The sequence below is a fragment of the Clarias gariepinus genome, chromosome 4, assembly GCF_024256425.1.
Source record: "Clarias gariepinus isolate MV-2021 ecotype Netherlands chromosome 4, CGAR_prim_01v2, whole genome shotgun sequence".
NCBI lineage: Eukaryota > Metazoa > Chordata > Actinopteri > Siluriformes > Clariidae > Clarias > Clarias gariepinus.
Genome location: NC_071103.1, coordinates 18,117,360 through 18,132,312, shown reverse-complemented (window position 1 = coordinate 18,132,312; position 14,953 = coordinate 18,117,360). Strand labels below are relative to the sequence as shown.

Genomic DNA, 14,953 nt, shown 5'->3' with positions numbered 1-14,953 from the left:
TAGATGTTTTTTTTTTAACAATGAACCATAGGTCACTCCTCTGAAACCGGTCAGGTACAGGGACTGGACTGAAAATGAGAGGCAAAACCTTGCCAAAAGTGAGAGCCAAATAGTCCTTCAGAATCTCTGGAGAACTATTCCCCACGACTACATTAAAAATTCAAGAAGGTCTGTCTCTTTGGAGGCAAAATAAATGGAAAAATTAATGGTGGCTCAAGACTTTAGCACAGCACTGTATATCACAGTGAAGTAACCTTATAACAGTTAGAGATTGCTATCAGGACTGCTTCACAAAAGGGAAAGACGCAAGTGAAAGTGTGAGTTTAAATCAGAGCAGGAGCTCAGAATGAAGCTCAAACATTCAGAGAGGAAGAGAGGAAACAAGAAAAGACAGCAGCAGTCTATCATAGTGCCATCCTCCACTGGCAGGACAGCTGTGTGGCCTTGAGACATGGCAAGAATCCCAGTGATGCTTAAAACACAAGTGATGATCATCACGTATAGGCAGTTTATTATTTTTCATTAAAATATCTTCACTCCTCAAATGGCATTAATTTAAAAAAAATAGGCTTAAAAAAAAAACGGCAAACATTGACCGAATGTGGTACGTCAAATAAGAAGCTGACAAAGAAAAACCTCTAAGACTTAAATAAATGGGCAAACGTCTTATTGTTTACATTTTAATAATAAGGCGGCTTGAACCAAAGACCCTGGAGCTGTCAAAGCACCATAATTATTTTACTTTGGGTTTTTTTTTCTGACATGACTTGCGACCTCGGAATCTGTCTCGGATATTAAAGCTACAGAGCCTTATTTAAAGTTGGCAACCAAATGTTAAAAAGCTACACTGATAATTACACAAAGAAAATCAGCCATACTAAATTATTTAGGTACTTTAGGAAGCTTTCATTTTTAACATTTTATTTTCTGCAAATATAGTCCCCAAGTTAAAATAAGACAGCAGAGGTGTTCACCTTTTTCGTCCAGGCACCACAACACCCTCAGATGACTTTGCTAGATATGATCTGGGAGTCTTTGAAGCAAAATTGCCAATGCTCCCCGTGGGGGAGAAATGACATCACTGTCTTCCCTGTCAATCACAGCAACACATACCATTCACAGGCATCTACTGAGCTCATGTACAATACTGTGCAAAGGTCTTAGACAACCTGTATTTCCTATGGATTTTTGCTTTATTTTATGACTTTTTTATTGAATCGGTACAAAAACATTTCTGACCTGCAAACATTGGTATGCCACCATTTATTTTTGAAGTTTAGTTTTATTAAATATTATCAAACAGCATTTGTATACCAGAAAAGAAAGCAGTACATTATGTAAGAGACCACTTCTAGATAACAAACAAAAACGGAAGTTGCTGGATTTGGCATCTGAAAATGAAGCAGGTTAAAGTCATAAGGAGAACTGTGTGTGGCTCTGCTGAATGCTTAGTAAAACTTAGTAGCTATTCTTTTTATAAAACTGCAACTGACACTAAAGTTTTTAAGGCACTTAAGACATTAAGGCTTCTGCACAGTATTGTAGGTGGAAAAAGGGCAGAAAGCACTATACTGCAACTGGTACGCTGCTCTGTGATTGGCTATTGTTTCATGTTTGAGAGAAATGATGTGTTGCGTTCTTCCTCCCTGGCGTGTGATCAAATTAGGCTCAATAAAGACTAGAGGAGGATTACTGGATTAGCAATGTCCTGAGAATGTAAATCATGGTACTATGAAACATAATTTTAAAAAATGCTATATCATAAACAAATGTATTCTGCTTGCAATAAAATGTCAAAATACTCATTGTAAAATATATTGTTTAACATTGACAACACAAACAGGAAATCACACCCCAAACTAATATTGAATAGCCACACTGTTAATCATGTCAGCAACACAGAAAGCGATATATCAGGTAAAGATTAAAGCCAACAGAAAAATCAAGAACTATGATCAGATTGTGTCTTTCAGTTTGTGTTCCTCTCCTTACCTTTTCTGACGAAAGGCCAGCACGTACACGCCAGAGCTGCGTTGACCAGTGCAGGACACCAGCAATGTGAACACGCAAACACTCAGGCAAACACCTAAATCTCAGAGTACACATCTACCTCACTGCGCACACAAACACTAGTAAAATGAGTTACTTTTAAACCAATCTCCCCTAAACTAAACCTCTGCCTGTGAAACGCACAAACCCACACACACACACCCACACACACACACGTAGTCCCACACTTTTTGAAACACAGAGGCAAATATTTCCTTTGCTGTGACGTCACATCCTGCTTATCACAATGCACTTTGGCAGGGTGAAGCTTCAGCCAGACACTATGGATATCCACTTCCTGCCTGTGCATCCCCACAGAGACAAGAAGCACACACTCCCCTTCCTGAGCGGTGTTTAGTCTGACGTGCAACAAAGTTTTCTCTGTGTCAGTACCTTTGTAGGGCTTTAGAGTGTTTGCCAGCATTCTTTACTGAGCAACGAGCACTCTGTGTGACAGACGTTACATGCAAAGGTACTCCAATCAGTTCAGTTCTGAAGAATGCAATTTAGGGTTTCTCAGTCAGCATTTTCGTAACCTCGTAACAGCCTGATTTTTTTTTAAAGACTTTTAAATCGGTAATCCTTCATTGTGTGCTCACCACACCGACTGTTCTTTAAAAAAAAAGCATATATTAAAAATAAACATCATTAAATTGTACACCAGCTCCAAAATTACTAAATTACTCAATGAATGAATCAGCGCTTATTAAAAAAAAACATAAATCTCTAAAGGCTAGGATCGTGTCACACACCGTTCAATTTCCATTACACTCTGTCCAGTTTAACCAGTAGATTAAAACCAGAGTGATTACGGTGTCACGGTTCGAGGTAACCATGGCTCTGACTTTCAGACCCATCTTTAGAAATCATCGACAGATCCTTGCTCAATCCTCTACCAGCAGCCGTCGATATGCCTGATTCACGACTCCGAAAGACCTCTCTTTCCTCCCCTCTCTTTAAAGTTCTCTCTCGGGGACACTCAGAGGAAATGAAATCCTGTTCTTTAAGCCCCTTTCAGATCCCCCTAAGACTCCTGTTCTTTCAGGTGTGGAACTGCTCCAAGGATTAGCCATGACTCACCTTTTAAACACCATATCAAATTAATGCAAGAAGCTTTAAATCCCATACGTTAGCACTTAAGAGAATTATAATTAGCACTGCTATTCTGCTACAGCACTATACGTGCACCCAGTGTTCTTCTGCTGCTGTCGTGTCAGGATCAGTGCTGCGCTGAGACCCGAATCATTTCTGATCAGTGGTGGTCTTCCTTAAAACCTACAGTCAGCATGTGGTACTCCAGTATATCCTGCCTCCAGTTTCCTTCCTCATACCCAACCTTACATTACTCCAGTTTAAGCATTATGACATTAAAGAACAGCTGACAGACATTATAAACTCATTATGATTTTAATATTTGTACTTCAGCTTCTAAAAGCTACCAGCCGGCATCGAACTCAGTTTTAACCCAGAGACCTGCTCCATTCATTAGTGGATTCATGTCAAACCGTGCAGTTCATGGAATGACCACTAGGACTAGAAGACTCCCCATAGACTCCCATGTTAAATGCCCAACTTTACAACAGAAATAAATGTTTGCAGCCTGGTTCACACACACACAAAAAAAGGTTCGGTCTCTATACCTAGATATTCCATTAAAGACAACTGCAGATGGTGATTTTTTTTCTGCAACTCATCAGTTGTAGTAATCAAATTATATTAAGCTGTACAATTATGCATAATTCAGAGCATGCCTGATTGGTGTGACAGCTGCATTACAGGTGTCAATCTGCTAGCTGTCTGCTCTGCAACACTTTAGCTAACCAGCTGATTGGAATCGGTAAACTTGACTTCTTAGCTGTATAGACCTTGCTTATTCCTTATTCTTATTTTAGACAGAATATGGCGGCTTGCTGTGGCGTGAAATTTTTGTGCTTAATTTTTTTTTCAGGCGTTAGCTCCTGCCAAGTTTGCGACGATGAGAGGCTCCCACAGCTGAGCTTCAAAACCTCCCTTCAGGAAACCTATGCGTGACATCGTGGAGGATTTGTGTAGTTCATCCTTTATACAGTCTGTGAGATGGGATCCTTTTTCTTTTTACCACTAAGCAATGCATGAAGCGGAGGAAGCAACAGTGTCCTCTTTCTCTCATCTCAATGATAATCAATCAGTCCAGGGTCACGGGGGCTCAGAGATCTCAGGACACACCCTGGATGGGATGCCAACCCAAACACAGACTCACACACTTCACCATACACTACGGACAATTCTGGAGTCTGCAAGTATTCAAACTGTCGGAGAAAGCTGAAGTCTCCGTAGAAGTTTCATTTGTATAAAAACAATAAATTTTCTAGCAGCGTATTGAAGTTTGTGCATTAGCTTGTTTGTACTTTTGTTTCTCTACTTTTCCACTCATTACTTTGTTGCTACAACAGAAACCCCGACCTTATCATACAGCAGGAGTGTAGACAGATCTGGAGCCATCTGTGTGTGCATATGTATTTTTCGAATAAAGGTCATCCAGGAACTTCACACTCCTAATGAGTGCTCTACCCAGAATAAAGCAAAACACAATCACTCCTACGCTTTCTAACAGTCTCTATTTTTACTCCGTTCCTATCCCCAATGACAAAAGCTACACCTCTGCCTAAAATTAAAATATACCAAAATATCTAAAAACACACAGAGGAAAGGGGTAAAGTATTGAAAGCAAAGACGAACGTTGATGAAATTAGATTTTCATGGCATAGACATATTGTGTATTTATAAATGTTTAACAGTCTCGTGGATATGGCCTTAATAGATGAACTGTCAACTTTGTAAAAGTTGGAACTTGGTAAGGTTGAAAAAATCAACAGTAAAAACCATAATTATGTTTATTAGTGAAAGTAAGAGCATATCCATACGTTAGTGGCACAGGGTAGAAACTAAACAGCTGTGTGAACATAAGAAAAACACCTAACCAAAATAAAACCAGACAATTTGCTAGGAAAGAAAAGATTTCAAAGGGATAAAAAATAGTCAAGCGGTCTGACTATCAGACTGAGAGTGGTAATCATGTCAGGGTAAGAAGGGAAGCACATAAGGTGATCATGAATGGTGCCCACAGTACAAGCCTCTGGAGGCAGTGTTCTGATTTGGGGCTACCTCAGCTGGACAGGTCTAGACTCAGCAATGTGATGTGGCAATAAATAAAGTCAGCCAATGACTTGAAATGTACTGAATCACCAGGTTATTATATCAATTGAGTTTTCTTTGCTCGTGGCACAGGCATATTTCAGAACTCAAACTGTGAAAGAGTAGTTCCAGTAGCATGAGCAATCCTTTTCAAAATCGTTTTCAAACATTTTGGCCGGGCAATGCAATCTTGTTCTACTGCAGAGTTTTTCCACCTCACTGTTTTATATATTATATTTACTGTATCGTATGCTTTAACATAGTAATTGACATTGTCTTTAGTTATCTAATTATTATGCTCATTAAAAGTGTATACACATGCATGCAAACGATCAGGATGGTCCCACCTCTGCTTTGCATTTATTTCTAGAAAAAGAAGTATTATCTCCTATAGAAGAAAAAATATAAAGCTCTCGAAAAACATAAAAAAATATATTTTGTTGTAATTTAAGATATTTTCACTTTGATGTCAGATGTCAGGTTTTGAAGTGCAGTGCATACTTCTCCAAGAGCTTGGTGTGGGACCTCACCATTACACTGAAGTCTCTAAAATCAAGGAATGATGCCTAACATGAAGGGCTATCTCTACAGACTGGCTATGTGCTAGCAATTACTTTGATTAAGAGTAATCTTTATCAAAGTAAATTTCTTTTGTAAAGTTTTATTTTGATAAAAACTGCATGCCTTGGTGAAACACTTGCATGTGTTGGAGGGCAAGTGAAGTGCATGTGATGTCATGTGATTCAACCCAGGCGCTCGCCTACTTTTGGAAACCAACTGTTTGACCTTGCCGTATTCCATGAAGGAGAACCTTCTGATCATGTTGTGCCCTACATTCCATTCGTTGTCCAGACAGCAGACATTCTATCATCAGTGCAACTATTTACCTGCCAACAAGAGAAGGCACAAGGAGCTTGAAATAAACTGAGACCCACTGAGAAAAAGACACCAGTCAAACAGGCAGGCCGGATCCCCTGGCCCTCCCTCGACCTGTCGTTCTATAAGGAACATTCTTCTCTGCTATGTGGCCCTCACCATGTGCTTTCTCTTTGTTTTACATCATCCTTTCCAGTAACATAAATAAAGCAGTCATCCCCGAACACCCAGTAGGAACCTACCCAGATGCTTCAAGAGAAATAAAAACACACCACGTCATATACTCGCTCTCAAATGGTGCTGAAGGGCTCAGCATGCATACCGAGAAGGTCATGGCAGTGTCAAAGAGAAGACATGTCTGAACGGCCTTTCACAATCAATCACACAGCTGTGGGGTAAAGTCCAACAAAACGATGGAATTCGGAATTTATCCTAAGAATAAAGAAATCTCAAAGAAAGCTGATAAGATAAAGTATGACCAGATGAGCGCGGTTGGGACATCCTTTATATATCTGATGACCATCAAATATCCATCAGCTAATAACCTGCAAAATATCACTCATACACATCACTACCAAAGTAATGAAGCAGTTCTGTAAAAGGCTACTGCTATATCTCAGTCCTGAGCTCATTACACGCACAGTTTAATCAGGTTGAGTAGCACCTACGTAAGACACACCACACACTGCACACCTACTGTACATTGTCTCGCACTCTCCGACAATTCGTTTATTAATCCTGCAAATCATCTTATTACATACTGTCTGAGTGTAACAACCTAAATTGGACAGTATTAGTAGGTGGTGCATAACTAAACGAGTGTGAACCAGTTTTTAGAAAGACATTCAGGCCACGGATTTTTGTTTCAAAGGTTTGACTAAATACTAGTTCACTTTGAAAATGACTTGACATGAAGTTTGAGAAACTCTAAAATATTTCAAAAACGATAAGAAAAAACCTAGACAATACAAAATTGCCAGGATACATAATCTATACTAAAATCACAGACACGTATGACACTGAAGCATATCTCAAGAGGATCAGAGCACTACAGTATGTACTTGACATACTTGGCAAAGGAGATGTGTAGGAGTAGACGCAGGCTCTGCGAGCCCAGCACAGAGGGAAGGGGCTGCATCCGCTGCTCTCCATACGCTCGCCTCTTCCCCCTGCTCCTCCACCTGGTTCTCTCTCCCAGGCCCAGCGGCTCTCCGGCTCACCCTCACGCACATGGAGAGCGGGGGGCCGCCCGGGCCCACCGTGGCCCTCTATGACCTCTGTTCTGGCAGCGGTAGGGTGGAGAAATTTGGCTGCTCGTTAAGCGAGGTACCCTGATCGTCGCTGGCGCAGAATATTCCCAGCAGGTGTAGTGAGACGAGAGAACAGCCGACAGAGAAATCAATGCAGCTGGAGGAAGACAAACTCAATCATCTATATCAATATGAGCATACTGATCCGGTAAATCCAATAGAGCTTTACAGGGAAATCCAAGCCTTAGACAAGTGACACTTTAAAAACTAATTCAGAGGCTGGAACAGAAATCCTTAGGCGATGAAATGCAGCTTCCTGGAGGACACCTTCTCTAGCGGTCCTTTCAGAGGTGATATCCAGAATGAAATGGAAAGCAGCGCTGCAGTGTGTGCGCGCATAAGTGTGTGTGTGTGTGTGTGCCGTGTGAGCATTTGTGCATGACTTGGAAAGAGGAAGAGTGAGGAATGGAGCCGGTGAGAAAGAAAAGGGTGGGGAGCGAGAGACAGAGAACGGGTAAAGCAAATCAGGGCAGCTGAAAAAGGGGGAGGAGTTACCTTACCAATATGCCAATTCTTCTCAGCAAACTCTTCTGCTATTTACTCTGTTAGAATGGTTTTTAAACATCACATGATCAAGCCCAGTGGCTGCAGATCAGGTTTGATGAGTGCGCTTCACCGCACATTAGCACAATGGCATCCAAACAAATGCACAGAGATGTTACAAAAAGTATGACGAAATTCATAGAAACCACCCTGACCCACAATATTACATTTCATTACTGAGAGTAATCTGCATATTCATATTCTTTGTATATTGATAATCATTCAGCGATTTAAAAAAACGACCCATGATTTTTTGAATGTTCATGATATTGCAATAGCAAATATTTCACCTTTTATATACAGTATGATGTGTTATTGCAATACATAGTAGAATTTCATTTATTTTATGCTTTTTTTTGCTTTATTTAACTTACTTCAGTCTGTGTATAAGTTTAAAGTTTAAAGAAATATTAGAAATATAATATAATTCTATTTTACAAAATAATAAACAATAATAAAAAACAAACCATAATTTATATAGGCAAAACAAGGTGTATTAAAGTAATATACTAAAGTAATATATTAAAGTAATATTAAGTAAGAACAAAGTAAGCTATGAGAAAAGTAACAAGCTATGAAAAAAGAAAAAAATTGAATGATAACTCTATGACAACTGACTACAGCTGAGTACTGTACATGAAATTGCTAAGAGCTTAAATTAAAAGACACTTAATTGGCTTGGTAGTGTAAGTTAACGTATATATTTGGGCATATACATAAACACACATGGAGAGAGAAAAAATATAAAGAATTTATATACACATACTGTACACACAATCTGTACACACCAAATATAACTTTATACCTTACAACTACAGTAAAACCTCGGATTACGAGTAACATGGTTTGGGAGTGTTCTGCAAGACGAGCAAAGAGTTTTTAAAAATTTTGATTTTGAAAACTAGCAAGATAGAAACAACAAATTATCCAAAAAAGGACAGTGCTGAACTGCTGAACCATCAACATTGTGGAAGATCATTAAAGCCAATCACTTAAACAACATCATTGTTATGATCTGTGGCTGCTTTTCAGTTGGTGAAGCCTAGGCTCAGAAATGTTATGTGGCAATAAAATTATGTCGGCTGATGACCTGAATGTACTGAATGACCAGGTTATCATATCACGATGAGTTTTTATTCTCTCATGGCATGGCCATATTCCAGCACTCAGATTGTAAAAGACTGAAGACTGATTGTGAAAGTATTATTTTCACACATGAACTGGCTATTACACTGTGTGCTACAATCAAAGCTAAAAGGTGACTGAATAAAATCTAAAGCTAATTATTTGTTAATCAGCTTTTTTTTTTTTACATAAAAGATGTGCAGAGAAGGCCAAAAAGGCCACAAAGGAAGAAAGTTGGTCAAGGCTTTTGTGGAAATAACACCTAATTAGGCTGGCTCTCCCCTAATCATTTAATATGTCTAGTGATAAAAAGCAACATGGATAAGGTCATTACAGAACAATCATAGATCATCACTCTTACTTACAAAGATCTACAAATAAGAACAATGTCTTATAATGCAGCTTTTCATAAACTATCTACATTACTATGAAGCCTGAAATAAGAGCACAATCATGCTGACATTCACACTCACATTTTAGCTATACATATTACCAGAGCCTAAGACGGAATGAAGGCAGATGAATTAATCAATAATTTATATCACTGGAAGCCAGGAGATCTTTTTTCTAACGTTTGTTTTTTTTATTTATCAATAAGTTCTTAAACTACAATTATATAATTATTTTACCTGGTCACATGATGTAAACTCAAACCACATGATGCTTAAAAAAAACACACAGACATAGACTGACAAAGTGCTCTCTTGGTGGAAAGTTTCAGAATAGAAAGCTTTATGGATCTAATTATAAGACAAACTGTCCGAATTAATCTCTCCTTAAGGGTCCACAAAATTAAATTTACACTTATGGTATTCCTGGATACAAAATGCTTATAAACCCATGAACTGGATAAATTATAAAAATATGAAATAACACATGCTAATCTATGCTGATATATAAAATTCATCCTGTGGTGATTTAATACGGCCCTATACAATATTTGCCTATTTATTTATTTATATAAATACTTACTGTATATATATATATATATATATATATATACACTTAGATATTTGTGTACATATTTAATGTAAAATTTAAGAATTCAACCACACATTGGTATGAACTAACAAACCACTTAAATAACAGAACATCTCCCACTCAACTTATGTTTGCTCGCTTTCTCTGGTGACCTTAGTCTTTAAGTCTATTCCCTACTAGAGTAAAGGTATAATCCCCACAATAGAGACAAGATAGTTTCATTTCCTGCTACCCAGCCCTCCCACAGGAACTGCGCCGGCTTAAATATCAGCCTGGAATCCATTGTGTGTTTAAAACTGGCCTTTATGGTCATAGTACAGCAGCCTTACATGATAAACTCCCCACGTCTGAAATGCCCCCCTCCCCGTTCCTGCTCCTGTCGCCGTCTGAAATCTGTGTACACCTCCAGTCAGGGCAGTAAGATAAAAACCATGAATGCAAGTTATGCTTACGGTAATCACTTTTAAACATTTTAGGGATAGTTTAAATATCTGCTTACCTCCGTAGTATGAAATCCTGGCAATATCTGCAACAAAACAGAGAGAAAAAGAAAGCAGTTACACATCAGTCTGAACAACACCAAGAGTACACAGCATCCATTTAAGGCAGTGTGGTGCACACCAGAGTGTACTGGGAGCTGTGACAGAACACAGAATAGCGATGTGTCTGAGAGGAGAGAGCCCTCTAGCTGTACAGATAAAGCATCGATAAAAAATATACTAGCAGTTAAATAGTAAAATACTAAACAAACACAGGTAACTAATTATTAATGATAAGTGAAAGATTAATTATATGTCTTTGTTTTTAAGATTAATTATATGTCAGAAATTTTCCTACTAAAGAGATTTTTTTGCCTTTTTTAGAAGGTGGGGTTAACTACAAATAACTATTAACATAAGACTAACTGTTGAGTTTAAACACGAGTTTAATTAAGGACCATAAACTATATCATACATCATATAATATATATTGTATGGTATAATATAACATACAATAAACAGCTTAAAGTTGACTAAGATAAATTAAGTGCATTACAGTGCCATACATTCTTATTTTAAAGCCTTTTCTCGAGTGCAAAAACTAAAAAAGGTATTTTAAATGACTTTAAGTATCGAAAAAAAACTAAGGCAGACAATAAAATAATTATACAAAAAAAAAAGAATTGACATATCAAATCAATCTAGAACATATACTGTACACACATTAGAACTGGGCTAGATTTACACTTTTCTTTACAAAAGCTTGCAAAAAAGGAATAAAAGGAAAAAAAACATGTATCCTCAGTAACTGCATTATCTGGGTTTAAATAAGACTATAAGTTTGTTTATACAGTTATATTATTATATGTAATTCATACTATTAAACAAATAATTCATAAAAAAAAGAGGCAGCTGCATTACAGCAATAGGTAATAGTTAAAAGAGAGACCAATGACTACCTCAAATGATGTTAAGTAGCTAAGGTTCAGGAACTGTCAGTGTGAAAACATTTAGGTTGGTGTGAAACTCTAAGTCTGGACCATGCACACTTTAGATTTAATTCCAAAAACAAATCCAGACCTTGTAACACTCCTAGTGTGTATATGTGAACACAAGGGGAAGATAACAGAGTATGTTTATTTCTTTACTGTAGTTAAGTACATATTTTAGGTACGGGAATTTTATTTGATTAGTTCTATTAAATAATACTTTAATACAATAACACGTTCATAATTTTACTTATATATATATATATATATATATATATATATATATATATAAGTAAAATTATAAAAGTATTATTAATATTTAATTAATATAAGACAACTTATATATATTTGACAACTTTCACAAGGATTGAAAGCGACAGAAGTTCATCTATGAAAGGGCTGTCTGTTTACAGAGTGTAGTATCAAATAGGGCTGTAGCTATCGAATATTTTAGTAATCGAGTATTTTACCAAAAATTTAATCGATTAATCGAGTAATCAGATAAAATGTACTTTTGCTTAATTAAACGGCAATGTAATTGGTAATTGGTTTTCTTTTTAGAAAAATCTACTTTTATTTTTTAAATGCATACAACATTTTATCAAAAATAAACATTGTCGTTATTCATAATACAAGGAATAGCTTATACCCCTATCTTACATTATCACACAGCTTAACTCAACTACCTCAAAATATTGGGACTGGACTGACTAATCAACACAAGTGCAGACACACTGACCTACCCCACCAAATTATTGTACACACCAACCTGTAAATGCTTCACTGTTTATCTTTTTGCACAATGATCATTACTGGACTAATTTTTGCACTAATTCCTCAATTCTTGCTGCTGTTTTTAAAGAATGTTTACGTTTACCCACTACCTCAACACCATATTTTATGTTCTGTAACTGTTACGTTTACGTTTACCCACTACCTCAACACCATATTTTATGTTCTGTAACTGTTACGTTTACGTTTACCCACTACCTCAACACCATATTTTATGTTCTGTAACTGTTACGTTTACGTTTACCCACTACCTCAACACCATATTTTATGTTCTGTTATGTCGTGGTTGCGCACTGTCACTTTGTTGTTGCTCGTTTGCACATTTGCACGTGCACTTTATGTTGTCTGTTAAAATAGTTACACTTAGCTAGTTAGTTTTTGTTTATTTATGTTGTAATTTATGTTAGGTCTCTCTGTCCTGTCTATGCTAGCCAGTTAACTAGGCCTCTTGGTTAGCTAGTTTAGTGTCTCTGTTAATTTATGTTGTAAATTTATGTTGCATGTAGCACCTTGGTCCTGGAGGAACGTTGTTTGGTTTCACTGTGTACTAACTGTATATGGTTGTAATGACAATAAAGCCTACTTGAACTTGAACTTGAACTTACCTACAGTATGTGGTTTGACTCGCACTGAGATGCAGTGTTAGGCACTGTGAGCCGCCGCGACTGCCCGCTGACGTTCCGTAAAGTTTGCAAGGTCCGGCAAAAATTTTTTTTATGTTTAAACATGTTTTTAAGGCGGCTTAAACATGTTTAATTTTTTGCGCGGAAAGATAGAAATCACAGCGCCAAAACTCGCGGTGAATCATGATGCATGGTACTTCTGGCCACTGCGCAAAACCGCGTAGATGAGATAGGGGTATTAAAGTTGCCTGAGATGAATTAAGTGCATTACAGTGGCATACATTCTTATTTTAAAGCCTCTACTCGGATGCAAAAACGTAAAAAAAAAAAGGTACTTTAATTGACTTTAAGGATAAAAAAAAAAAACTAAGGCATACATTGAAATAAATAATTATACAAAAACACTAAGGTGTGCAAATAAACTTTCAAAACTAAAAGTTTCAAAATCTACATCTCAGGGATAACATATAAGCTTTTACTGACAATTTTTGTCGTTTTCCTTTTCTTCTTCATCTGTGTTTACTGGCGGCTTGCACCTGTAAGCGCACAAATAGTTGAGCGAAAACATAACGAAAGCTTTTTAAATTAATAAAACAAAGCTTCGAAGATTTTGCCTCAATAATTTTTTGTAATCAAATAACTTGATTTACTTGAGAAATAGTTTCAGCTCTGGTATCAAATATATTCATGGAAAGTTGGCTGAAAGAAAAAAAGCATGTTAGGAAAAATGTGCATAAGCAACAGCTTGACCATAGTCTTAAAAGGGACTGTCAAGCAAAGCCGATTCAAGGGGCTAAAGTCAGTTGACCAAGAGCCACAAACACCTCCATCAAATGGGATTCTGGAGATGTTTGATACTAATTACGGCTGTGGGATTAGTATCAAGTAGGGCTGCACGATATAACGAAAAAATTATTGTTATCGCGATAATGCTTCTGTATATGAGTTGCGATAAATGAAATTTAATGTGGGTAATGTGCCAAGCATTTGTGTGTCCAAATTTGACCATTCAGATGGGCCCTTACTATCTTTATACCCACTTATATCTTTATACTTATATCTTTATACTTAATTGTATTTTCTTATTTAATTTTGTTTAATAATATTTATTTTTATTAAAAAACAAAAAAAAAAAAAAACAGGCAAGCCAAAGAAAATATATTTTTTAAAAGATGCTCTTGTTTTAAGACTCTCGATAAGTGTATGGTTACACATAAAAAAATAAGTAATGTTTAAAAGTAATTCATATTGTGTGGGCAGGTCTATGGTAACAGCAAACCAGAAATCAGAATATCTGCTAAGAGTTTTAAGTCATAGTGTTTTGAAGTCTAAATATTTGCAACTTCCTTGACATATAGTTTCTTTTTAACCTGAATTAGATTTAATTACATCAGACGAATATCTATTACCTGTTTATTTTAGTATGACCATTACATATATAAATGATTTTTAAAAAAATAGCCAATAATAATAACAAATACATTTCTCTAGGGAAATGTTATATCACAAGAAATATCGTTATCGCAATATTCAACAACAATATTGCATATCGCATATTTTCCTAATATCAAGTCTAGTATTAAGCCACTCCTGAAACAAAAGCAACATCAGAAGTGTCTTTTGGCTAAGCTAAAAAGAACTGGACTAAAGCTCATTACTCCAAAGTTCACTTTTCGGATGAAAGTCCCAGAGTCTGGAGGAAGAGTGGAGAGGGGCACAATCCAAGCTGCTTGAGTTCAAGGTGAAGTTTCCACAGTCACCTTTTCCTACCACTTTTTTCTTTCCAGTCATCTTTCCATGCATATGCTTTGATACAGCAATCTAAGAACAGCCAGCCCTTTCACAGATGACCTGATTATCTTCTGGGCAACTGTTAAATCTGCAGTCTTGCCAATGCTTGTACTGACCTAGATGAAGAAATACATGGTATTTATACTGTATAAATAATAATGTACTCTAAATAAAATTCAAAAATATTGACATACAAGATTTTTGCTGTTTTTATACGAGCT

The 14,953-nt window shown here is 36.8% G+C and overlaps 1 protein-coding gene across 7 annotated transcripts in view; it reads right to left on the bottom strand.

Annotated features, from left to right (window-relative positions):
* Window positions 1-14,953, bottom strand: part of ptk2ab (protein tyrosine kinase 2ab) — an 89,622-nt gene that overhangs the window by 58,613 nt on the left and 16,056 nt on the right. For 5 of the 7 annotated variants that reach the window (XM_053493618.1, XM_053493611.1, XM_053493616.1 and 2 more), the window contains exon 2: window positions 10,558-10,584. The gene's annotated coding sequence lies outside the window, so the exon portion shown is untranslated. Of the gene's footprint in view, window positions 1-1,992; window positions 2,212-7,169; window positions 7,225-10,557; window positions 10,585-14,953 lie in introns of those variants that run through there. The other 2 variants (XM_053493613.1, XM_053493612.1) reach the window with 2 other exon arrangements.